Source organism: Suncus etruscus, chromosome 10 (assembly GCF_024139225.1).
Source record: "Suncus etruscus isolate mSunEtr1 chromosome 10, mSunEtr1.pri.cur, whole genome shotgun sequence".
In the NCBI taxonomy this organism is placed as follows: domain Eukaryota; kingdom Metazoa; phylum Chordata; class Mammalia; order Eulipotyphla; family Soricidae; genus Suncus; species Suncus etruscus.
This window is the reverse complement of record NC_064857.1, coordinates 92009451-92034506: the sequence shown is the minus strand read 5'-3', so window position 1 is coordinate 92034506 and position 25056 is coordinate 92009451. Positions and strand designations below refer to the sequence as shown.

The following is a 25056-nucleotide window of genomic DNA, read 5'->3' as shown; positions in this document are numbered from 1 at the left end:
GCTCCTAAGAAGGAAAGTTGCTTCGTGGAGGAAGACTTGAAGAATAAGCTCCTTCCTATCTGAAAGCCATGCTTTTATTCACAAGAACCAGGCCACACCCTAGGGTGGAGAAGGAAGACCAAGTAGGGAATGATCCCATAATCCCACCACCAGATCACACTCTAGGGTGGAGTCTGAATACTAATTAGGTTTGGGCCAATAATCTAACAGTCCCACAACCATAACTAAGAGAAATGTGGATTATAATCAAACATGCATTTCAATTTGAGCATTACAATTTCCAAACTGGTGTCAGAGCTGCATGAACTGCTGAATTTTCTGACGAGGCCCATAAATACTGTTGGAAAATGGGACAAGGATCCCCAATGGATCTTCACTTGCCAACATCAGGGAAATGCATGTCTGAAGTACCCTGAAGCACACATACTTTTTGGTAGAGAGTGATGAATATCACCATTTGTCCCATACTACAGTAGTCTTGGAAAGGAAAGGCTAACATGGCTCTAGGACACTTAAAAAGGAAAGTGAATGTGTCAAAATGATTTGGCCAGCAGAAATAAGAATGAAAGAAGACCACAGAAATATGACTTGGTTGAGAGGAAGCTTAGATTTTAAGAACCTACCAGATAGTGTAAGTATTATTTCATTCAGGAAGAAAAATTCTTCCGAAATAAGATTCTTTTATTGAGAAACAAATGCCAATGTTATCAGGTAGTAGAAAAAATGTTGGACAGCACACACCCTTGGGGCAGTTACAAAACTTGAACTGAGATAGCCAGGCAGATGGAAATTCAAATCTTCTCTTTACCAGATTCTGATCATCACAAAAATGACTGCTCAAAATCTGCATTATTTTTGCCTTCTTTGGACAGAAGAGTGTAATAGACAGCCCAAGTTCATGCATTTTTTTTTTTCAAAAAAAATTAAGACTTGGGCTGGAGAGATAGCGCAGCAGTAGGGCATTTGCCTTGCATGCAGCCAATTCAGGATGGACAGTGGTTCAAACCCCTGCACCCCTTATGGTCCCCCTGTGCTTGCTAGGAGTGATTCCTGAGCTCAGAGCCAGGTGTAACCCCTGAGCACCGCTGTGTGTGACCCAAAAACCTTAAAAAAAAAAAAAAGACAAAGGTCTTGATGTAGCTCCTAGATTTAGTAAGGTATCTGCAATGTGACCTCAGATATTATGGTCATTGTTTTCTTACTTTCCTCTTTTTCCATCACCACTACCATCATCATTTTATCACCCCAGGTATTTTGTGGCTGATTTTATGAGTAAGTGTTTTAAGGAAAATAACAAGAAGATGATATCCAACCACAAAGGAGACTGTCTCCCCAGCACATATTAAATTACTAAAGGTGTCCTTCTAATGCAAAAAGTAATTCTTTAAGGAGGTAGCATAACCTAATGGATCTATCCACCTAACTCATACAATTCTGTCTTCACCAAGCGTGAATACTGTTGCGTGTAACTTAATAGGAAGAAAAATGTAACATGACAGAAAATACTGGCAACTGTTAGAGATGAATCCCATATTTTAAGTGTATCATGTGTATTTCATGAAAAAGATTGAAGCAACAACATAATTGGTTCTCTCATGAGCCTCACCAGGTTTTCTGCAGTTTTTAGTCACTTGGAACCACTGGGTAAATGATCCTTCACTCTTTTCTTCCTTTTGCTCAACTATTCTAAATTCTCCCTGTCTAGGCTGAGGAGTACCTGAATGGCAACTTCAACATTCTGGAATTTTCAGAGCATCACTGTATCAAACTTAGAGATTTTTTTGGGGGGGTGGTATATAAGGGTGGGGTGACTACTTATGAACTGGACCAAGCCATGGCAAGCCAGCCAGGCCTTGAAGCAAAACAGAATAAGGGGCCCCGCACAGGTTGCCAAACAATAGAAACTTCCCGTTCTGGGTGTTAACTTTAGTTACCACAGCCAGACAATGCTGCCAGTGGTATGGAAGGAAAAAAAAATCGCTGTAGCCAGCTGTGTTGTTCACAGTCGGCTGGATTCTGTGTAGCTCCAAATGGTGATGGAGCCAGCAGCCTGTTGGAGCCAAGGACAGGATGATGGATGATGTACATGCTGAATCCAAGTAGAGAGAATGGTAGAAGTTCACTTTAGGGTTGTTAAAATGCTAATCCGGGTGAGTTAACAAAAGCTGAATAAAAAAAGAAAAGTTTGAGAAATAAGTTCACTGCATGTGGAATCTATGTTGACCACTGATTTGATAGTTTGGGCTTACATAGATGCTTGTTTTTCAAAATAAGAATATTTCCTCATCTTCCTGTTGGGAAAAAAGTCAACAACTTCAAAGATCAGCTGCACTATCACTTTGGCCAGGGGTTTAGAAGAAAAACCAGCTCACGACAGCCACTGCAACGGAAATGTGTAATGATAGACTCGAGAGTTATTCAATTTCTATTCTCTCCAGGTGTCGTAGGAATAGGTCAAGACACACCACCCCCCAACTGGAAGTTAGCAGCTGTTCACAACTTGAGGGCTGTTCACAACTAGAGACACTGGCTTTGACAGATTTCCACACTAGATCTCCATTCTCAAGGGCCACGAACAATGAGGGCTTCTGCTTTCAAAGTCAGTTCAAAATAAAATGGTGTTTTATTTATTTGAGGGGAAATTTTTTATGCTCAGGGTTTTTACTGGTTCTATGCTCAGAGGTGTACAGGGGATCATATATCTTGCCAGGGATCGAATGGTAATCAGCTGCAGCATGTAGACACCTTAATACCTGTCTCTTGGGCCCTTAACATGAGGTTAAAGGTAGGACACTGGACCACTGTAAATATGGAAAACCTTGCCTAAAATCTCTAGCATAAAACAACATGCTTCTCCTGAAGGTACATATTTATGTTTCTTGGTAGGTGCTCTCTCTTTCTCTCTCTCTTTCTTTCTCTCTCTCTCACCCTTCCCTTTTTTCTCTCTTCCTCCCTTTCTCTGTCACTCTCTATTTCTGTCTCTGTCTCTGTCTCTCTCTCTCTTTTTCTCTCTCCTTGGACATAGAGCCATACCTGGTCTCCCCACACTGACCTCTATAACTCCTTACAAATAAATGACAGGTCTTCAATAAATAATGACTTCAATAAGTACTACACTCCAGCTGCTTCTTGCTTTTTCTAGATGAGTTTAGAAGATGCAGTTAGTGGCTATTAATTGAAATAAAATATAATTATTTTATCCTAAATATGGTGGGTTGGAATTTGACTCATATGGTTGTACCAATAATGGTTAGGCATTCAGCCAGGCTTTTAGCTGCATAAAATGCATCGGAAGGGTGAAAAATGACCCTATTTCAGAGGCATTTTTTCATTCTTTGTATACAAGTAAAATTCACATGCAAGAACAATGACTAAGCTAATTATCATGGCTCATTCTGATAGAGCAGCAAGAAGTAAAATACTCCAGTTTTAATACGTCCCGAACAAATTATAGGCACATTTGTGAATCAAATCCCTGATTCCTGCTCACTTGGTGCTTTTCATGTAACAGAAACCACCATTTGCCCAGAACATAGTTAGTGGACAGATCCTCCTTTCTACACACTCAGGTACCAGGGAGCTGAGGCCACCAAGATCTCTAAGTTGTCCTCAATCTCAGGAATAATATATCTATTTAACTGCCATCTTTCAAATCCATCAAACCAAGCAGACATCACCAGATGGTGCTATTAGAGGACCCCACCACCACCATGAAGAAATAGATGGAAGTGGCACAATGCCCACAAACCTAAATCAACCTCCAGTTAACCAGCTGTTTGGTGATGGCAAATATGCAATATTTTTGACACACTACTGTACCATAGAACTACTTCTCAAAAAAAAATGAAAAGAAAAAGGTTCTTTATGCAGCTTTTGAGTAGAAAAAAGGAATAAGGACAGGTAGCAATACTTTGTAGAATAAAAACAGAAATAACAGAGGGTATAAGTATAGCCATAGAAAACAATGGTCAACTAAGCAAGGCATTTTGGACATTTTAAAAATATTTTTATGGTACTGGAGAGATAGGACAGCGAACAAGGTGCTTGCTTTGCACACAACTTAACCAGGTTCAATCCTCCACAACCCATAAGGACGCCTGAGTAAGTACTGCCAGGATTAATTCCTGAATGCATAGCCAGAAGTAAGAAGTATTGCCTGGGTGTGGCCCAAAAGATAAACTAAAACAAATTATTTAATAAAAAGGCAAACCAACCAACCAACAAATAAACTTCAAAAGTACATGCTAGAGACTAACTAGAAGAAAAGAAACTCAGTCGTGGCTGTGCTATAGTTTATTTACTTTAAGATGCTTAAGTTTGCAGCCATATAGGCTCCCAAATTATCGGGTAATTTCTATTTATAGAAGCCCGTGTAAATGTTTGCAGGACTATTTGCCAGTAACACCGAATATGCCTGTCACTCACTACATGAAACATGACTAAACACAACTCAGTTCCCTGCATTAAAGACCTAACACAGCCAGGAGATTTTTAATAACATGAATGCACCGGCTCACAAACCTATTGTTTCAACCACCATGAGCAGAGTAAAAACCTTCACCTGGGGCTATAAGATTTCTGATTTCTATGAGGAAGGAACCTTGGAAAATGTCTCTCAAAAACTCTGCCCTCTATTATGAGGGGGCAAAGACCAAACCAGTTTAGAAAACATTTAAAACATTTTTGCTGGAAATACAGTCTTGAAAGAAAACAAAACAAAACAAAACAAAACACAGTTTATTGTCCCAAATATTGAGCAGGGTGCAGGAATTCTCCTTCTAAAGCACAGAGATTTTCTTTTACAATGAAAGTTCCTAGTAGCCAGGATCTTTTGGGAAATCTGCCCCAGACATTTCTTTCCCCCGAGTAGCCAAAAAAACACTACCATTGTTTTTAGAGGAAAAACAGTCGCCAACAGTGTTGGATTTAAGGTCCAGTTACTGTTTGCAAAGTCTCTTGATGATAATGACCTGCCATCCCTTCTCTGTGACAACTGCCCAACTCAAAACAGCCAGGGTATGGGATGTTGGAACTTGGGTCACCAAGTGACCCTGAGTACTCAAGATGCAATGAACACACCATCACTTCAATTCTTTTCTAATTACAACATTGATCCTCGTACAAATTCAGAACTGAAAACAATCCCAAACACAGACAGCCGTGAGAGTCAGCTGAAGCACAAATCAAAACACAGTTCGTATGCACACCTCCAAGTCCTTCGCAGTTGATCCGAGAGAGAAAAGAGAGAGAGGAGAGAGAGAAGAGAGGAGAGAGGAGAGAGAGAGAGAGAGAGAGAGAGAGAGAGAGAGAGAGAGAGAGAGAGAGAGCGCGCTTCTAGTCCTTCCATATCAGTTTCAGTAGAGCAAGAACAAACACCACCTCTATCAAAAAGGGTTGTAATAACTTTCCCTACCTTGCTGCACACCATTCCCCTTGCCCTCGGCGACCAACTGCGGCTCCCTCCTGGTGGCAGAAGGGGCTGCTGGGGGGCCGGCAAAGGGACTCATGCAAGATTGACTCAGTTCTTATTTGTTTCCATCCATAATTGATGGCTAGATGGGAAATGTCGCACGTCTCAGGCTCTTTCTTGGCCGCCTGGTGGAGACCCTGTCCTGTCCGAGACGCCTCTGTAAATCATTTCCAGCCCGAGAACAAAGCACGGGAAGTTGCGGGGGAGAACCTGGGGGGGCCCGGAGGAGAGATCCAGGGGGGGGCCGGGTGCAAGAAAAGGGGTGAGCAAGGAGCAGCTCTGGCTCTGGAGCCTTTCCGAGGCGCGCAGGGCCAGCAGAGGGAGAAGGAGGGTGGGAAGCGGCCACCCCTTTGGTGCCCGGGTCTCGGGTGGGTGGGGATAGCAGTGGGTGGGAGTGACCAGCAGCTCCCCCAGGGCAGTGACAGGTAGTCCTGGGGGGGGCACGCCTCTCCCTTTTCCCGTTGTCTTCCAGCCCGTGTCTCTTGCTTGCAGCCAGGCCCGAACCCCGCAGTCCCAGGCTTGTTCTGGAGCTGCAAAGCACTAGGGTGGGTGTCGGGGTGGTGGAAGAAGGGGCCTCTCCCTCTTTGGGTCTCTCCACTGGACTCTGGCACAGGCTCTGGACACCACCCCCAGACCCCCAATGACAGTATGCAGGGGGGAAAGCGCGGGGCTGGTTGGCCAGAAACTTTTTGTAGGCGTTTTGCACACCCCACTTTCACCTTCTTCCAGGAGGGTGTGCACAGAATAGAAAAGGGGCCTCCGAGTTCCAAATCTCCAGCTGGGACCACCTCTAGCTGGGTTCCCTCCCCACAACCCCCACTCTATTCTTCAGCCCCCGCCCCCCAAACCTCCAGCTCGGCCAGCTCAGCTCAGCTCGGACCACCTCCAGCTGGGTCCCTTCTCCACCTACCCCCCCAAAAAATCTCTCTCTCCAGCTCTGCACAGCTAGAGAAGGGGCGAGGCGAGGCAAGGCAAAGAAATCAACTCTTTCAGTGACAACACACGCACACACACACACACACACACACACACACACAAACACACACATATATACACACACTACGTTTAGAGCCACTGAAAACCACGGATCCGAACCCCATAAAAATTAGGCACCCGAGCGAGCACGAGCAAATCGGAATGAGAAGCTCTGACTTACCTCATGGGGGGTGGTGAGGGTTGTTTTCTTATTTAAAATTTTTTTAAAATTAAAATAAGGGGGGTAAACAAAGCAAAGCAGAAAAAAGAACAAGAAAAATAAAACCAGCTTGTTACAGACAGCCCAGGAAAGGGAAAGACCAGAAAGAAAAAAAATGACATCTAGATGTCCAGCCCCTCTAGTTGTCCCTTTTAGTTGGGGGGCTCACAGGAGAGAAATCCTAAAAGTCGCCACCTCCAGAGCTGGCAGCAGAGGGACGCGAGCAGGAGCCAAACGAATCCAAACACAGCAAATGGTGTAATTCGATCCATCTCCAAGTCAATCCGTCAGGCGAGTCCCAGCCTTGGTCCCTCCTCCCCGCACTAGCTCTCACCCGGCTGCCCGCTGCACAGAAACACCCCCAGGAGCTGACAGCAGGAGGCGCGGGTGGCTGGATGAGCTGGCCCTCCCCTGGTGCCAACCCCCAGGGTCCCCCCACCCCAGCATCGCAGCCCCCTGGACCCCACGATGGCCTTCTGTCTGTCGCACCCTTTCTCCCACCTCCTCCTTCCAGCAACTCCCAGCGCCTTGGTGGTACTCCAGCTCCCAGTGGCTGCTGCAGCCAGCCTGGCAGCTTTTGTTTTTTCCCTTCTTTCTTCCTTCTTTTTCTCTCTCTCTCTCCCCCTTACTTTTTTCATTTTTCCTTTCAGTGCTTTTCTCCTGACATCCAGAGAATAAATCATTGCAACCCCGAGGAGCTGCAAGCGCAGTTGCTCTATGAAGTTATGCCTTAGTTTTCTAGTCTAAGATTTATTTAAGGAACCCATCCCACCCCACCCCACCCCATCTTACCTTGTCTCCCCATCTCCCGCTCCCTTCCCCAATTTCTCTTGATAACCATTAAGCAAAACAGCTGGGAAGAAGCAATCAAACATTGCTTTTATCTTTATAAAATACAGAAATTGCCTACTAAAAAAAAATCCCATTTCTACTTTGAATGAAAGCCATTCACTACAGTATAATTTTGCAGGCTAATGAGCTGGTTTTTATAGGCAAGTGTTTCTCGTGGAATACGTGGTGGGAGAAATGAAAATGCCCTTGAAGTGACATCATTTAAAATCGACTTGTCACAAGTGAAAGGAAAATAATGTCAGATATTCCCAAACAAGAGGATTTTTTTTTCAAATCCAAACTTCATTTCCAGCTACAGGCTGCGTCTTATTAATTTCCAGTTGAATTATGAATCACCGAGGGCTCTAGATGGTTGGAATGAACCATGATGCCCCTCTTAAAAGAAGCAGAAAGAAGAGTGCTTTTCAGCCAAACTTTTAATTTTCATTCCAGTCTGGTTAATTACCATGAAAGAGAAGCAGGCACCTCAGGGATTTTTCTTTCCTCAATGTTTCTAGCTCTCTCCTTCACCCAAAGTTACACATTTACTTTTAGGAAAAAGACCCTGTTTAGAGTTGTTTCTGAAACTTCCACTGACACTTTTAAAAAGGCATTAAAAAAAAAAACTCACCAAGGAACTAGTAGTGGGATGAGTCCAGAGAACAATTTTCTCTTTAGTTAACACTTGGTTACCAAAAGGAGGGAGGAACTGGGGGAGTCTTTTAGAATGAAAACTCTCTTCCTGCCTTTCCTTTTTTTAGAAAAGGGTTAGGGGACCGAAGAGCAGCTTTGGCAATTGTGCTCTGATTTTTTTGTTGGGAAGGCTGAAGTTGGCTTGGCCGGCTAGCATTTGGTTGTGCTGGGTTCTGACATCATGGCAAGATATTTGGCAGTCAGTCCTTTTCCAGCCAACTTCTGACCCAGAAAGCTGTGTGTTTTATTGGTGTCCACTTATTCCGTATTTTCTCCATCCAGGGAGCAAGCCTGCTGCTGCAGCAGAAAGTTCTGTGCACTGAATCAAGATGCTAGAGATTGACCATTGGATTCATGAGGACGCTGATCCCTGCTGGGGAGGCAGAAGTTTCTGAGCTGTCCAGTGCTTGTGGAACAAGGAGAGAAAAGTTCAAGTCTTTCCATTTCTGACTTCACTGAAATTCCACCCAGGCGAAATGCAGGAAGTACCATCCCCAAAAATCGCACTTGACCAAAGGCAGAATTCTTAAATCCAGGAATCAAATAGCTTTTAGATTGCAAAAGGATATGCAGATGAGTCATTTCCAGCTGAAGATTAGACATGTTTTCATATCTAATAAGTCCATTTCCCAGAGCCAGTTCTTTGATTCTCTTATTGATGGGGAAAAACGAGGCAGGGAAGCAATCAATCTCATTTCTTTTTTAAAATTTCGCATTTTTTAATACTTTTTTTGTTTGTTTTTTGGGTCACACCCAGCAGCGCTCAGGTGTTATTCCTGGCTCTACGCTCAGAAATCGCTCCTGGCAGGCTCAGAAGATCATATGGGATGCTGGGATTTGAACCACCATCCTTCTGCATGCAAGGCAAATGCCTTACCTTCATGCTATCTCTCCATCCCCCAAATTTTGTATTTTTTATTTGTTTGTTTGGGCCACACTCAACACACTCAACAGTGCTCAGGACTTTGCACTTAGAGAACACTTTTTTTTTTTTTCAGGACCAGGGAACCATATGGGCTGCCAGGGATTAAACTTGGATCAGCTGAGTATAAGGAAAGAGCCCTATACTATTGCTTCAGTTCCTCAATCCACCTTTTGAGGGGGGGCACACCAGGCTACGCTCAGGGGTTACTCCTGTCTATGTGCTCAGAAATTGCTCCTGGCTTGGGGGACCATCAGGGATGCGGGGGATCAAACCGTGGTTCGGCCTAGGTCAGCTGCGTACAAGGCAAATGCCCTACTGCTGTGCCACCACTCCGGCCCCTCAATACACTTTCTTAAAATAATCAGTACTTTTTACTTTTTAGTCAAGATTCAAATATTCCTGGTAAGGATTCATCATATCCTTTATTCCCAGAATTTTGATAGGCAGCAAAATGAGTTTTTAATTTAAATATTAATGGAAAGAAATATAAGAAAACAGACTCCTTTCCAAGCATTCACATTAGATTTTTTCTGTAGAATTTATACACTTCTGTTTACATTTCTAGATTGAATCTCCACTACCTACCTTATGTTTCAGGCTGAGCACTGCTCAGTGATTCCCACCCAGTGCCATTAACCTCACTGTATCCAGCACCATAATTTTACTTGTGGCCTAGGCTTCTGGGTTGTCTTTCCCCATACTTTCAATTACTTTTATTTATGCTCTGTTTTCTTTGGGGAAAGAGTAGTTGGGTTTGTGGCCACACAGGTAGAGTGTTCAGAGCCTATTTTAAGTTATGTGTTCCAGAGTAACCCCTGATGGAGCTCAGGATCTCTCACACACAGTATGAGCAGAGAAGGCAGGATGTAATACAAGTGCCTTATGCAATCTCCCCAGCCCTGCTCCTCTTCCTTTGTATTTTGGTTTTTGGGCCACACCCGGTGACACTCAGGGATTACTCCGGGCTCTGCACTCAGAAATTGCTCCTGGCTTGTGGGATGCCAGGGGATTGAACCGTGGTCTGCCCTATGCCAGCTGTGTTTGAGGCAAGCACTACACCGCTGCATCACCTCTCTGGCCCCTCCTCTTTCTTTTAACAAAGTTTGTTTAGATGTCGAAGTTTCAATCATATTGGCTCTAACACCTCTCTTTTGTGTTAAATACGTCCACTTAGGTATTTTAGCACAATAAAGGGAAAATAACCTTTCTTACTGGATTCTTCTTAACATCAGGGACCTTGTCTGATTAACCATTAACCATAGTCCCATGCCTAGCATGATGCTTGGTGTATTGGAAACTCAATCTCAATTTGTCTGTTTAATTTGGTAATGCAACCCTCAGATTTCTTACACTTTTTTTTATGCTAAAGCAGTGAATGTAGTCATTTCTAGAATGTATAATGGTACAGAAAAGGAACTTACTCATCTCTGTCCCCAGAGTTAGCATAGTATTTCTGAAACAATGTTCTCTAAATGAATGAATGAGGATAGGAGGGAGGAAATAAGGAAGAGAGAGAGGAATCTTTTTGGCTTTTTTCTCACATCTACAACCTCTTTGCAAAACCTCTTTAAGTAAAAAAAAAAAAAGATTCAGCGCATTAGATGGCTTTAGTGTTTTCTGCATATACATCCCATCATGAATTCATATCCTATAAATTACAAACTAGCTATTTTTATTCAGGTTTAGAGTTAAGTTTAGAATTTTGGTTTTGTTTCCAATCTAGTTCTAAGAATAAAAAGTAACTGAGCTTACTTAGTGCTGAAAGGGAGGTGCAGATGGTGGTTGAAGAGACCCTGAGGCGATGGTAGAGGGAAGTGGACATTTTGGTAGAAGATGGAGTGTTGAGACATTGTACGCATAAAATCTTATCATTAACACATCATAAATCATGATGCTTCAAAAATGCACACACAACTAAACAGATTTACCGTTTTGCTCTGCAAATACGCTTGTGGGCCATTTATCCTAGAGAAATAACTTTGGTCTGCAAAGAAACTTACACACAGATGTCCACTGAGACAAAATTTTTATAGCCCAAATCAAAATATATCTGATAGCACCACTATTCTATACCATGACTATCATTCTAGTAATACATATTCTATTAATAATAAATTAATAAAAAAGCTACTGGAAATTACAGGAAAACTGCATGTCATCATAAATAAAAAGTTGACAGTTATAAACAAAGCACTTAGATTTCATATGTACAGAACTCTGTTTTGTTTTACAAGTATTAAGCTGCAGTACAAGGTAAGTACTATTATTATCTCTTTTTGTAATAAAAAAGAAAAAAACCTGGACTGTTGTGCAATGTAGGGCATTTGTCTTGCACTCTGCTGACCCAGGACGGACCTGGGTTCGATCCCCGGCATCCCATATGGTCCTCCAAGCCAGGAGCAATTTCTTTTCTTTTCTTTTTTTTTTTTTTTTTTTTTTTTTTGGTTTTTGGGCCACACCCTGCAGTGCTCAGGGGTTACTCCTGGCTGTCTGCTCAGAAATAGCTCCTGGCAGGACAATTTCTGAGTGCATAGCCAAGAGTAACCCCTGAGTGTCACAGGATGTGGCTCAAAAAATATTCCTCCCCAAAAAGGAGAAGAAAGTTGGGCTTTGAGGGTGTAAGTGATTTGCAAAAGTCCATATGGTAGGTAACTAAGCGAGATTTGAACATTGTGTTTTATTGTAAGCATGACTATTTGAGAGGTCACCATAAACAGCAGTAATTTAGAGTGAAGACTATGGAACACTAGATCATTCACATAGATTTAAACCCAGTATCCTCTCTGGGATAATTTATTAGCTATATTGTGGGTCAGAGCTCTGATTTGTGTAACGGGGGTGATGAAAGTGTTTCATATGGATTTTATTTTTGTATGATATTTTGGTTTGGGGTCATACCATGAGTGCTCAGGGCTTGCTCCTGGCTTTGCATTATGGGAATACTCGTGGTGGTGCTCAGAGGACCATATGGGGTGCTGAGGATTGACTCCAAGATGAGCTGGCAAATGCCTTATCTGTTGTACTCTCTCCCTGTCTCCCTTACCTGGATTTTTATGAGATAGATATAAAAATGTATTTTAAGATTTGGGGGATTATACCTGGAACACAAAAGCACTGAGTCTTAAACCTTATAGAATTGGATCAAAAACTCAACCTAGTCATACTTAGAAAGTAAAACTTGGGGCCAAACTACATATCACATTTGCAATAAATATTGGTTTCATTTCATTTCCTTCTGGCTGTCAAAGTCTTTGTGTTCAGATACATTACTCAGTAGCCAATTGATTTGCACTACACTTTGTGTGAATTTGAATGAACAATACAGTTTTGGATGTAGAATCACATATTTCCAAACAAAAAGAGAGATTAAAATTTCAGAGATAGCTTCAAATTCTGTGATTAACTCGGAATGCATATTTTATAATCCTTGCGTTGCGCATTACAGAAAGTGCTTTTGCAGAACGGGATTGATTTCAAAACTAATCTAAGCTCTCGATGACATGATAAGTCATTAATAATATAGACCCAAATCTCAGCATCTACATAGGCACAGCTGGCCTCCTTGTGTCAACAGTATGCATATAAAAGTGACTCTGCCAAGATATTTCACTTTAATGAAAAATATTTATCATGATAAATCTTAAACCTTGAGATTTTACTGACATATTTCATTTCTATTATTATTTCTTCTAATAGTACACCTTCATATCTATGCTTATGCTTAAAAGATAAAAGCTTGCTTTTTAAAAGTCATTTTTATTACTCTGCCTTAGCAGGAATAAATTTTTGTTTCTGGTGCACACTTTGAGTAAAGGGCATGTATCATGCATTTATGGAAATAATAACTCAGTTATTTATCCACTTCTGCTAACCATACTCCTCCAGGTATGTGTGGAAGACCATATTGAGTGTTCAAGTCAAATATAAAAATCGGGTGTTTTTTTTTTCCACCAGGAAGATGAACAATACTCGTTCTTTTGAAAACAGACAAGAAATAGAAATAATGCTGAGTATTTTTCAAAGATCTTTTGAACAAATAGGAATAACATTAAGTTTAGAAGTGGGTAAAACAAGAAGAGAATTCAGACTCAGTTGCTTATTCATACATTGGAAAGAAATGTTTCAGACACAGAATTGTTGGCTTATATCCCAAAAGATAGTATTTCTGACAGGCTTCTCTTCAAAGATTTACAATAACCCACATTTCACCTTGAAGACTTGGGTCCAAATAATACCTATTACATATTAGGCTGACCAAGCACAGGAGAAAGATGATATAAATAATACAAAGTGGTCAAGAATTCATTGCATATGTTTTGTAATATACTATTTTAAAAATACCTTCCTGCCTGTTGTCATTATAGTTATTTTGTTATCTTTACACCATCATTATTTCAATAAATGTCAAAATGCATACCAACAAATCAGAAAGAACCCTAATGAGTTTTATAATTTACCCAAATACTGGAAAGTCAAACAATATTCCTCAATTCTTATTACAGATCTTGAATACTAGCATTATTTAGAATCCCAAAATTCCAGGTTTATTTAAGTTAACCATCTTGTCAAGGTACTCAGCCCTTGTAGATAATGATTTCAAGACTCTAATATTTGTTTGGGTCACATGATTAATTTTCTTTCTAGAGTAGCATGCTATGAAAAAAAAGCAGCCATAGATATGAAAAATTATGTCTTGGATATATGTCTTGGATAACACAGTGAATAAAAACCTACAACTGAAAACTCAAAGCAAGTTTAAAAGAGTAATTTACAAACAAAATCTAACAGTTCTCATAACAAGAAAACGAATAATTTTGTCTTTCTTTTTTCTTTTGTTTAAAGTCTATATGAGAAAATGTGGGGCCGGAGTGGTGGCGCAAGCAGTAAGGTGTCTGCCTTGTGTGTGCTAACCTAGGACAGACTGCAGTTCAATTCCCTGGTGTCCCTTATGGTCCCCTTAGCCAGGAGCGATTTCTAAGCGCATAACCAGGAGTAACCCCTGAGCGTCATCGTGTGTTGCCCCAAACCAAAAAAAGTCTATATGAGGAAATAGATCTTAGCTGAACCTACTGTGGTAATTATTTCACAATATATGTAAATCAAATCATGAAAATGCTCAACTTAAAAATATACAGCGATGTATGTCCATTATTTCTCAATAGCCTTGGGGAATAATGGTGTGTTTTAATTTCTAATTTGTAGATATTTTTTAATGGTCACAATCTAATGTTAGGAATTCTAGTACAATAGAGCTTCATAGCCCAGCTGGTTAAGTTACAAATGTTGCAAGTAACAATTAAGACCAGAGGGCCATATCTTATAGAAGGAAAACAAAAAATCAGGATCACGTAATGCTTTACGTCTGAGCAATATATAAGAATTCTACAGAGCTCACTCAAAGTCGAGGGAAAATTGTGCCATCTATTCAATAAAACCAAGAGAAAGGATTCTGGGTAATTTTTATTTTTGGAAATAAAACTACACAAAGGATCGATGTTCTCCTTTTGTGTGTCTTCTGAGGATGTTTTTAAAACAGACATCTTATTAATAATGAGAGTATTGGTGTCATTTATTCAGGATAGAGTATAATGTTTAAGAGCATGAGAAGTAGTATATGTACAGAGAAGAGAAAGAAGTGATCATTCTGGATATAAACAGAGAGCAAGCATTCATAGCATGGCAAGCATAGATATCATTCAACTGTAATAACAGTGATGGGATGAAATTCCCAAAGCCCTGCTAAACTGTGATGAAGGGGCAAAGCCCTGCCACTCAGGGGGATGTTTTTCACTAATACATGTCTGTGCATCTGGGTCTGAGATTTGGTGTCACTGTGGCAACAAGAACTCAGATGACAGGTGACAGAGCTCACACTCACAGAGGTTTCATTTATGTCCTAGAAAGGGGGCAGAAAAAACTAGGGTGTGCATCATTTGGTTTCACAGTGTCTGTTCAAATTCTTCCTGTCTTCCCCCACCTCCCAATCTAGAACCCATAATAGGTGCTTGACAGCAAGTCTAAACAATGAAATATTCCTCTGTCTCTACTATAAACTCCTAAAAAATTCCTAAAGGATTAACCAGATAGGTCCTAAGTAACCAAATTAGAACTAAGTTATAAGTCATTCACACCACCATAACTGAGAATAAGCTCCTCAGTGGCTCTTTTCTAGAAACTTAACTGGTGATGTATAAAAAACATCAAGGCAGACAGAATCTTGAGGAAAATTTGCAAAAAGAGACTCCCAGAGTTTTGTCATTGTCTAAATTTGTGTCCCAATCTCAATACTTAAAGGAAAAACAAAACAGAAGAACCTTTCTGAAAAAATTCAGAAAGAAAAGTACTGTTTAGAGGTTTTATTTTATTATTTTAATACAATCCACAGACACTATTAAATTGGAATGCTTTGTTTTCTTTCTTTTTTTCTTTTTCTTTCTTTCTTTCTTTCTTTCTTTCTTTCTTTCTTTCTTTCTTTCTTTCTTTCTTTCTTTCTTTCTTTCTTTCTTTCTTTCTCTCTCTCTCTCTCTCTTCCTTCCTTCCTTCCTTCCTTCCTTCCTTCCTTCCTTCCTTCTTTCCTTCTTTCCTTCTTTCTTTCTTTCTTTCTTTCTTTCTTTCTTTCTTTCTTTCTTTCTTTCTTTCTTTCTTTCTTTCTTTCTTTCTTTCTTTCTTTCTTTCTTTCTTTCTTTCTTTCTTTCTTTCTTTCTTTCTTTCTTTCTTTCTTTCTTTCTTTCTTTCTTTCTTTCTTTCTTTCTTTCTTTCTTTCTTTCTTTCTTTCTTTCTTTCTTTCTTTCTTTCTTTCTTTCTTTCTTTCTTTCTTTCTTTCTTTCTTTCTTTCTTTCTTTCTTTCTTTCTTTCTTTCTTTCTTTCTTTCTTTCTTTCTTTCTTTCTTTCTTTCTTTCTTTCTTTCTTTCTTTCTTTCTTTCTTTCTTTCTTTCTGTTTTTGAGCCACGTAACTATGCTCAAGGTTTAGCCCAGACTCTGTGCATAGGGATTACTAGTGGCATTGTTCAGGAACATATGTGGTACCAGGTATGAAACTAGAGTTAGCTCATCCAGGGCAAGTACTATAAACCCTATAGTGTTTCCACCATGCTAAATCAGTGTTTTTATATTATAGTTGCATTTGATGTTTGTATCTAACTTTGATTCTGTCTGGATTTGTATAAACACATATACTGTGTGCATATATGTGTGTATTTTTCCTCTAAGGAATCTAAGGATTCCTGTTTAAAGAGTTTATGAGTTCTTTTGCTTTATTAAAGCCTTAGGATTGTGCCCCTAAATGACTGTAATATGTTCCAAATTTCTGGGTCATAATTACAGAATAAACAGATTCATTTATCCTCACAAATTTTAATTAAGAATTCTAGTGTTATGTAATTATTTGCTAATGAGTAATACCTACTCAGTACTAAAGCACTCCATTAAATATGTTTACACTAAAGTATGTTTTCCATAGATCAGCTTCCCATTTTTAAGTCATCAACCTTATATTAAAATAAGAGGAAAATGTTTATCTCTCATTTTATTTAGATATATGGGAATTCAGGAGACAATGAAGAGCGCATAATTGCTGAGAATAAATTAACTTAATATTATAATCTAATCAGACATGATTTTGGCTCTTCATAAATATGAATTTACTGAATTCTGTGGCTTATTTTTGTTTAGATAATTTGGTGAGGCCATTGGATTGCCCATTATTGGTGAGGCTCTTTCCCGGAAAAGAGGCAATGAAGACAATTCCACATTTATTTATTGTGTTTTTAAACAATTTACTCTAGTCTAGAGCTACTGGTTTCTTAAGTGTGCTCTTAGTTTCTGTGTAATAAGATAATAAATTTTGTTTGTCTGATTTTTATATTAAGAAGAAAAATAGAGGGGCCGGCGAGGTGGCGCTAGAGGTAAGGGGTCTGCCTTGCAAGCTCTAGCCAAGGAAGGACTGCGGTTCGATCCCCCGGTGTCCCATATGGTCCCCCCCAAAGCCAGGGGCAATTTCTGAGCACTTAGCCAGGAGTAACCCCTGAGCATCAAACAGGTGTGGCCCGAAAAATAAAAAAAGAAGAAAAATAGAAACAAGTGAATAAATAAGTAATTCATTTTTTTTATATCAAGTCTGAAATTTACAGAGGGAGATATATCTAGAAATTTCAAGCAAAGTTAACCCATTCAAGTTTTGCAAGTCATGCAAAATACAGTCAGGCTGTGGCAAATTATATGTAAAATGTTTTCCCAAAGAAGCACTTCCAAGAAAATGGGGCCTCTTTCAAACCATGATATGACAACATTCAATCAAGTTGACAAGGAGATAACCCTAAAATAAGAATGTAACAGAAATGGAAGAGGACAGGATCATTCACTCATTTATCCTTGCATACATTCCCTTCACCAATTGTTATTAATAGTAGCAAGCTTCTTTGTGTAAAGCACTGTGTAGAGATAAATGAGAAATACCTTGCATTTAGACAGCTGCTTAAAATTTGAAAAGTAGTCTTATCAGAGTGCCAGCAAGGAACATATGCCACATTTAACTTGGGTCATTTGAAAGCCTTTATTTAACAAAGGGACTGTTTTTTATAGGTATAAGTAAATGAAAGGAAAACCAGAAAGGAGACTTACCTAGAAGACAGTAAGACCCAGAAGAGAACCAATGTGATTTGAACCAAGTGATTTGTAGTGAAGGTTCTGAGAAAACAAATATTTTAACCAATTTTTTCTTTATCTTGCTGATTCCTTGCTTGTACTCCTCATTGACTTAACCAATGGATGTCCAAGGCCAAAGGGGACATTGACAGCTTTTAGAAATTTACTTCTAAGGCAGCGTAGAGAAGCTTAAGAGAGAGTAGAGATGCCAAAGCAAATGAGAATTCACTATTTAACTTTATGTTAATTCATAGAGAACACAATGTGGTTGGGATTCTAATTTTGCAGATCAGAAAACTGGAACTTGAGATTTCCTTATCATAATTTAGTTACATAGCAGAGCAAGACCTTGATCCTAAGCATACTGACTTTAAATCTGGTGCTTATCATTAAATTCTGTGCCCTTTGGACTTTTTTATTACATTTATCTCACTACATTGCATCATTAACATGTTTTATCACTTACTAGACATATTTTTTTTTGAGAGAGAAAAACTAGATCTTTGTGATGTTAGTGACTGGAACAAGACCCCTGAAGAGGTGTAAGGGGCGAACTAATGAGTGGGAAGGCATGACATTTAATTGAAGGACAGATGTGCAAGAAGTTAACATCATACATGGCAGAACGCTGTACATACTGAATCCAGATGGAGAGAAAAAGGGTTAGATAGTAAAAGGGCGGGGAATAGCAGTGTGAGTTATAAAATGTTTCACTGTATGGAGTCATATAAGCTGAACCAAACACATTGGGAGACAAGTGTCAAAGGTAGAGGACTGTGATAAGATATTGGGGCAAAGTGTACAGCAAAGTCAGGAGACCATTAAAGTGCACAGTGTGGTCAGAGCATGATTGGAAAGACTAAGAATTGATGGATAGGATGGGGCCATTCAACGAGATTTCTTAAGGTCACATACTAGAGTTTGAATCTTATTCTCTAAGTATTTAGAAACCATAGACTTTGGAGAAAATTATTCAAATGGGCTTCTTAAACTTCTGCCATAAAATATACAAGAGAAATTTTATGCAACTTTGGGGTTTATATCTATATATAAAAATAAATCAATGACCATGAAGGAAAACATTTTTAAGACAATTATTATTATTATTTTGGTTGTTGGGTCACACCCTGTGGTGCTCAGGGGTTACTCCTGGCTCTGTGCTCAGAAATCATTGCTCCTGGCAGGCATGGGAGACCATATGGGATGTCGGAATTCAAACCACCTCCCATCCTGGATTGGCAAGGCAAATGCCCTACTGCTGTGCTATCTCTCTGACCTTTCAGACAATTATTTTTAAGAGACCCTTATAGGGTTGGGACTTACACTTTAGAAAACTAAGATCTTGATGAGGCATTAGATGTTTTCATTTTATTTTGCTTTTGTGTTTTGTTTAGTTTTCTGGCCACACCTAGTTGGGCTCAGGGTTTACTCCTAGCTCTGCATCCAGAGATCACAACTGGCAGCACCAGGGCAAGAACCAAAAGTGGTGTCAAGGATCAAACCTGGGTCTTCCAACCTAGGGGAAGGCAAGCATCTTACCTGATAGAGTATCTCTTTAGCCCTATCCAATGCATTTGAGAGATGGAGCCCCAGCCAGAGGAAGAAAAGTCTGGGTAAAGCAAGAAATTTTCTAAATAAGGATGTTGGTATAGGGGTCAGGATGGTAGAGAAATTAGTCATGATGGTGTTAATCAGTAGCAAGTTAGGCATAGTGATCAGAGACCCAGCAGACATGGCTGATGACTGAATGTGAGAGAGATAGAAACAGACTTTTTTTTTTCTATTTTTTAAAAGATTCTATCTGACTGAATTCAAGAAAAGTTGAGATGTTGTAAGAGATGGAGCCACAAGAGGTGAAGCAAGTTTGCAGGGGGCTAATTGAGTTTGGTTTTGGGTAAGTGGAGCTTGAAGTGTTGGCATAGTGTCCATGAAGGGATGCCCAGAAGCATATTGGAAATTACTATTATAATTACAGTTAGTGGGCAGAAGAAATGTTCCCGAGAAACACCCACCTCCAAATGAGCCAAGTGCATATTTTTTTTAAAATAGAGAAAATATTGCTTTTATTAAATGACCTTAATTTGCTTCTATGCCCTCTGACATCCTTGAGTACAGAAATATTGAGGTAAGAAACACTTCACATTTCCCACTATTAATAATGTCTACAATCATTGAAACCACACAGGAGAGAGTTACAGTTATTCCTGCTCCTTTATCATGTTTTACACACATAGGAAAAGTGAACCTAGCAATTCATCATATTTTATCTTATACCATATTGAGCTGACTACTTAGTGATATCTTATTCAGTCTGTTATTATATTTACAGAAAATACATCTATTTTAAAACTTTCTATAAAATAGGATGATGTCACTCATTTGTGGAACATAGTCAAAATAAGAATATGAATGGTATTCAACAATGACAAAATCTTGACTCAGGAATACAAAATCAGTTAGCAAATATAAAGGTAAGGGAAGGTGGAGTTGGAGTTTTAGAGAAGAAAAAAAAATGAGATTTGAAGAGACATAAAAGTAGCAGTGGGTCTTGGGCACTTTGATGGAGGAGAGATAGTGAGTTTGTATATTAATACCATAAATGTTAACACTGTACTAACATCTTAATCTATAATGAATAAAATAAATCAACTCTAAAATACTTTAGAAATGGCAATAGAAATTTAGTCTTTATTAGTGAAATTTAGTTAATAAAATGTCCATTACCACAATATTTAAAATAGGATACCCTAAATCTCCACTCATCAATATTAGCTGATTATTTAAATGAACTTGGATACACATAGTTCAATGTTTGTTTTCTTTCCTTTATCTTGAAAAATATGAGCACCATCATTTTACTTGAGTTGAAATGTTAACATGAAATATAATAAAATATTATGTCAGCATAAAAGTCACATTTTGACATCCAGATGATCAAAAACTAGAACAATAAAGATTAGATCACAACCAGTGCTCTTTACAAAAATAAAACTAGAAAGTATAGAATGACTTTAAGTCTTTAGTTAAAGTTTTCCTTGCCATTAAAAATAAGATCACAAAAACTGAATATGGATGCCATAAGAACAATGGTATTAGACTTTATTTTTGGAGTGAGTGTTAACCTCTCCTATCCATGTACTTCTGGAAGCCCTGGCAACCAAGACCATGCCCCACAAAAGCATCAATATCAGCAATAGTGCTAGAAATTCCTGAACCACACAAAAGATCCAATTTTTTTTAATACTGCTATCCCCAGAGGAACACCTTAATTTAGACAGCAATGTATATCTAAAGCCACTGAATGTTCATAAACAAAAAAAATAACAGAATGATCAACTAGCGACAAGAGCTTAATAAAACTTCTGACAATAACTTAATTAGCTCATTATGAGATACAATAATTTTTTACAAGTTTTCTTTTGCTGTATTCTTATTTTTCTTTTGCTTTCTTTATAAATAATTTTACTACCACTTACCAGGAAACAAATTTATTATGATCAACTATGTCAACTATGATATGTATCCTTTAAATTAAGGAACTTATATAAAATAAGAATCCTGATATTATTTAGAGGGTAAGCTTTGAAATGACATCACTTAAAAATTAATCTACACTGTGATAATTTTAAGATTAGAAGTATGCCACTGATTTATTTAATCGGGTGATTTATTTCTTCATTTTATTATGCAGGTAATTTAAAAACATATAGCATTTATCTCACATTTAGGGTAGAGAAAAAGAAGAGGAAAAGACCATGGAAAGTACAATGAAATTACAAAGAAAACTAGAGTCAGAGTGAAAGAAAAAGGCAAAGGGGAATTCTAATTAAATGTAATGGCACATTTCCCAGAAAAAAAAGATAAAAGATAAAGTCTTTTGCAACATCTACAGCTTAAATTTCCAAGCTGTAGGTAGTTATGTTGGCAGGAAGTTACTCCCTCTTCTTTTTATTATTTGTCATTAATGAAAAAGAAAATAAAACAGATATAAGCATTTGTTCATTTCAGACAAACCATTTTAAATTACACAGAAGTATAGAATATATGCATAATCACATTATCAACCTTCATATTAAAAACATCACTTTATTGCTCTCTATAAACTTTTTATGAATCTCCCTCGTTTATGGTTAAATGTAGAGGAAATGAAAGGCAGAGATGAACAACAAAGGAATAGCTCCTCATCTTTTAAACAGACTTCATTAGAACTTAATTTAGTGCTCTGCATATCCAAGCAATGCAAGCAAGGGTAAACATGGGACAGATCTACACGTGGGTTCTTCAGTCAAATGTTGAAAAAGAAGTGTTTGGCTTTTGATGAATATTTAATATGCCAGAGGGCTCTCAAGACTCCACTTGAGTAGTGAGATCTGGAGAAGTTTTCAGTAGAGATTGAATTGCCAGTTTGGTCTCTTGAGCACCCTCTATCACTTTTCTTCCTCTGATCTTGCATAAACTATTAAGAGAGACTATAATATCCTGGTGCCCAAACTGTCCCTGACGAGTGCCTGATAGATGGAGCAGCAGAAAATAAAATAGAACCCGGGAACCAAAATAGTTCTCATTCTATTTGTTTTTGTTGTTTGTTTTGTTGCTACATCTGGAAGCGCTCAGGACTTACTCCTGGCTCTGTGTTTCAGGTTTATTCCAATGATGGGTTTCAGGAGAGCACACAGTGGATCTACGCAGACTTTGCTGTGTGCAAGACAAGTGCTCTACTCATTGTCCTGTAGGTCTAGCCCTCACAACTCCCGCTCTGGACAAAGTGACCCAGAGGTTCCTGGCCACTAAAGAACGGACACTAGCAAAGATGTGTGACTTCTGGCAATGACCTTGGGACTTTGGGGCCTACTGGAAAGTTAATTTTTTCATAAGTATTTGGCCCCAATTTAAGCATTACTTCCATGACTCCTAACTAGCATAAGTTAATGTGAGGAACCCAGGGCTTTCACAGACAACTTCTCTTAAGAGTTCCTGCTAATTGAGGGGGGTGAGGGAGGGAAATGTTGGTTTTTACCAGTATTAATATTCTGGTTTCAGAAGGCAGTGAGAAATTTTAATAATAAAGATCAGAACAGAGTGACTCCTAGACTTTTCTGGCAAAGTTTATGAAAATTATTAAGTCAGGGACCAGTACATAGTATAGAAGGCAATTAATTTGCCTTATATGCAGCTACTGAGTTTCTGCCAGCCTGGTTAGAATAACACAGATGATCTTCTGAGCACAGACAGGAGCCATTCCCAAGCCAAGAATACTCAGTCCTGGGGCCTGAGTGGTAGCACAGTATTAGTGCATTTGCCTTGCACATGCCTGACCCAGGATGAATGCAGGTTCAATTTCTGGCATCCCATATTGTCCCCTGTGCCTTCCGGGAGCAATTTCTGAGTGCAGAGCCAGGAATAACTACTGAGCGCCTCCAGGTGTGGCCCCAAAAACTAAAAACTAAAAGAAAAAAGAAAAAATCGTCAGTCTCAAAGTACCACTGGGTGTGGTTCAAGAACTCTCTCCAACATTATTGTCATATATTGCTATATTTGCTAGGGCAAGTCAAAAGGCAAGAGGTGTTGGGATTTTGCTTTGTTTTACTGTTCCTAACCTTTCCCAGTTTGGTTTCTTTTCCATAATGTTCAGATGAGGTTTAACGCAAGATAATTGTTTGAAGTAGCATAATGTTTGTGGAAACTTTATGATACATTTCATAGAGTAAAAGTGTAAAGTTTCTTATTGAATTATATTCTAGTGGCCATAGAAGACTCTTTCACTGTGCTTTGTTAAACAATATATGCCAGACCCTGCCTTATTCGGATCTGTACCTCTAGTGTCGCTCTTCTCTTCTCTCTGACTATCGCTTTAGTAATCCTCTATTATATTGCCTCATAAAGGTACACAGAGTACAAAAGGGGAAAAATAACCACCTTAAACTGTGAGTACAAGAAAGTAGGGTCCGTATTTGTACCCAAAGTACTTAGGACAGTGTCTCACTAAATATCTATATATCTATTGAATAAATAATCTGAGCCATTAAATAGAAATTGCTATAAGAAAGGTGAACATTTTCTATTACAGTACATATTTTTTTTTGTTTTTTTGGACCACACCCAGTGATGCTCAGGGGTTACTCAGAAATTGTTCCTGGCTTGGGGGACCATATGGAACGCTAGGGGATCAAACCATGGTTCGTCCTAGGTCAGCCATGTGCAAGGCAAACACCCTATTTCTGTGCCATTGCTCTGGCCCCTATAGAAAATAGTTTAAAAATATTAAATGCATGGTCCAGAAAATATATGGAGCAATTTGCTAGATTAAATGGTCTATGCACTCAGAGATTGCTCCTGGCTTAGGGGGACTATATGGGATGCCAGGGATTGAATCCATCCTGGATAAGCTACATACAAGACAAATGCCCTACAGCTATGTTATTACTCCGGTCCCCAAAGTTTACTATTCTTAAATGTTAAGGGCACTCCATAAAAGGTAAAGTACAAATATACCAATATAACATGGGAAAATTATATTGAGCAAGTAATTTCAACCTAGTGAACTATAAAAAGACATTTCCTTAATAGTCATTAAATGAAAATTAAAATGATGGCTTATGTTTTATTTTCAATAAGGTTGCTGAAGTGCAACCTTGAGAATATTGTTCCAACCTATTTGTAGGTGTTGGTGAAAGTAATTTGGCATTATTTATCAGAAAGTAAAATATGCTTATCCATTTAATCAGAGAGTTCATGTTTGTGAATTAATTATTTTAAAAAGAATAAATAGAGCTGGAGAGATAAGACAGCAGGTATGTTGCTTGTTTTGCTTGAAGCCCATTTGATTCAATCCTAAGCAGCTGAAGTCTAGTCTAGGAACCCCAAGCTCCACCAGAAATGCAGGAATGATAGCTGAGCACAACATAGTCAAGAATAAACACTGAGAAGCATGCACTGGGTATGGCACAAAAACAAAAACAAAAATAATTTGGTAACTGCACAGTAATATAGGTATACTTAGGACTACTTGTAGTAATAAAAATTTTTAATCTTTCATTAGGGGCATATTTAAATGATGGATATTCAGTCAATAAAAGATTTCCTGAAAATTAAACTTATGAATACAATAATATTTTATGTGTAGAACTACTTATTATATATAAATATAAAATTAAGCCTACATAATGCAATACAGAACAGCTTGTTCTATATGCTTTAATTTTTGAAAAAACAAAACCAGATAAAATGTGTATGCATGTGTTTAAAGGGGTTTAAATCAAAATTTTAGAAACAGGCAATTTTTCATTTTATTTATGTCCA

At 38.7% G+C, this 25056-nt stretch overlaps 1 protein-coding gene across 8 annotated transcripts in view; it reads right to left on the bottom strand.

Annotated features, from left to right (window-relative positions):
* The window catches only part of SEMA6D (semaphorin 6D), a 442188-nt gene that overhangs the window by 58403 nt on the left and 358729 nt on the right, over nucleotides 1-25056 (bottom strand). For 6 of the 8 annotated variants that reach the window (XM_049782462.1, XM_049782465.1, XM_049782467.1 and 3 more), the window contains exon 1: nucleotides 6627-7061. The exons of 1 other annotated variant lie outside the window; for it this stretch is intronic. The gene's annotated coding sequence lies outside the window, so the exon portion shown is untranslated. Of the gene's footprint in view, nucleotides 1-5413; nucleotides 5520-6626; nucleotides 7062-25056 lie in introns of those variants that run through there. One more of the 8 variants, XM_049782463.1, reaches the window with a different exon arrangement.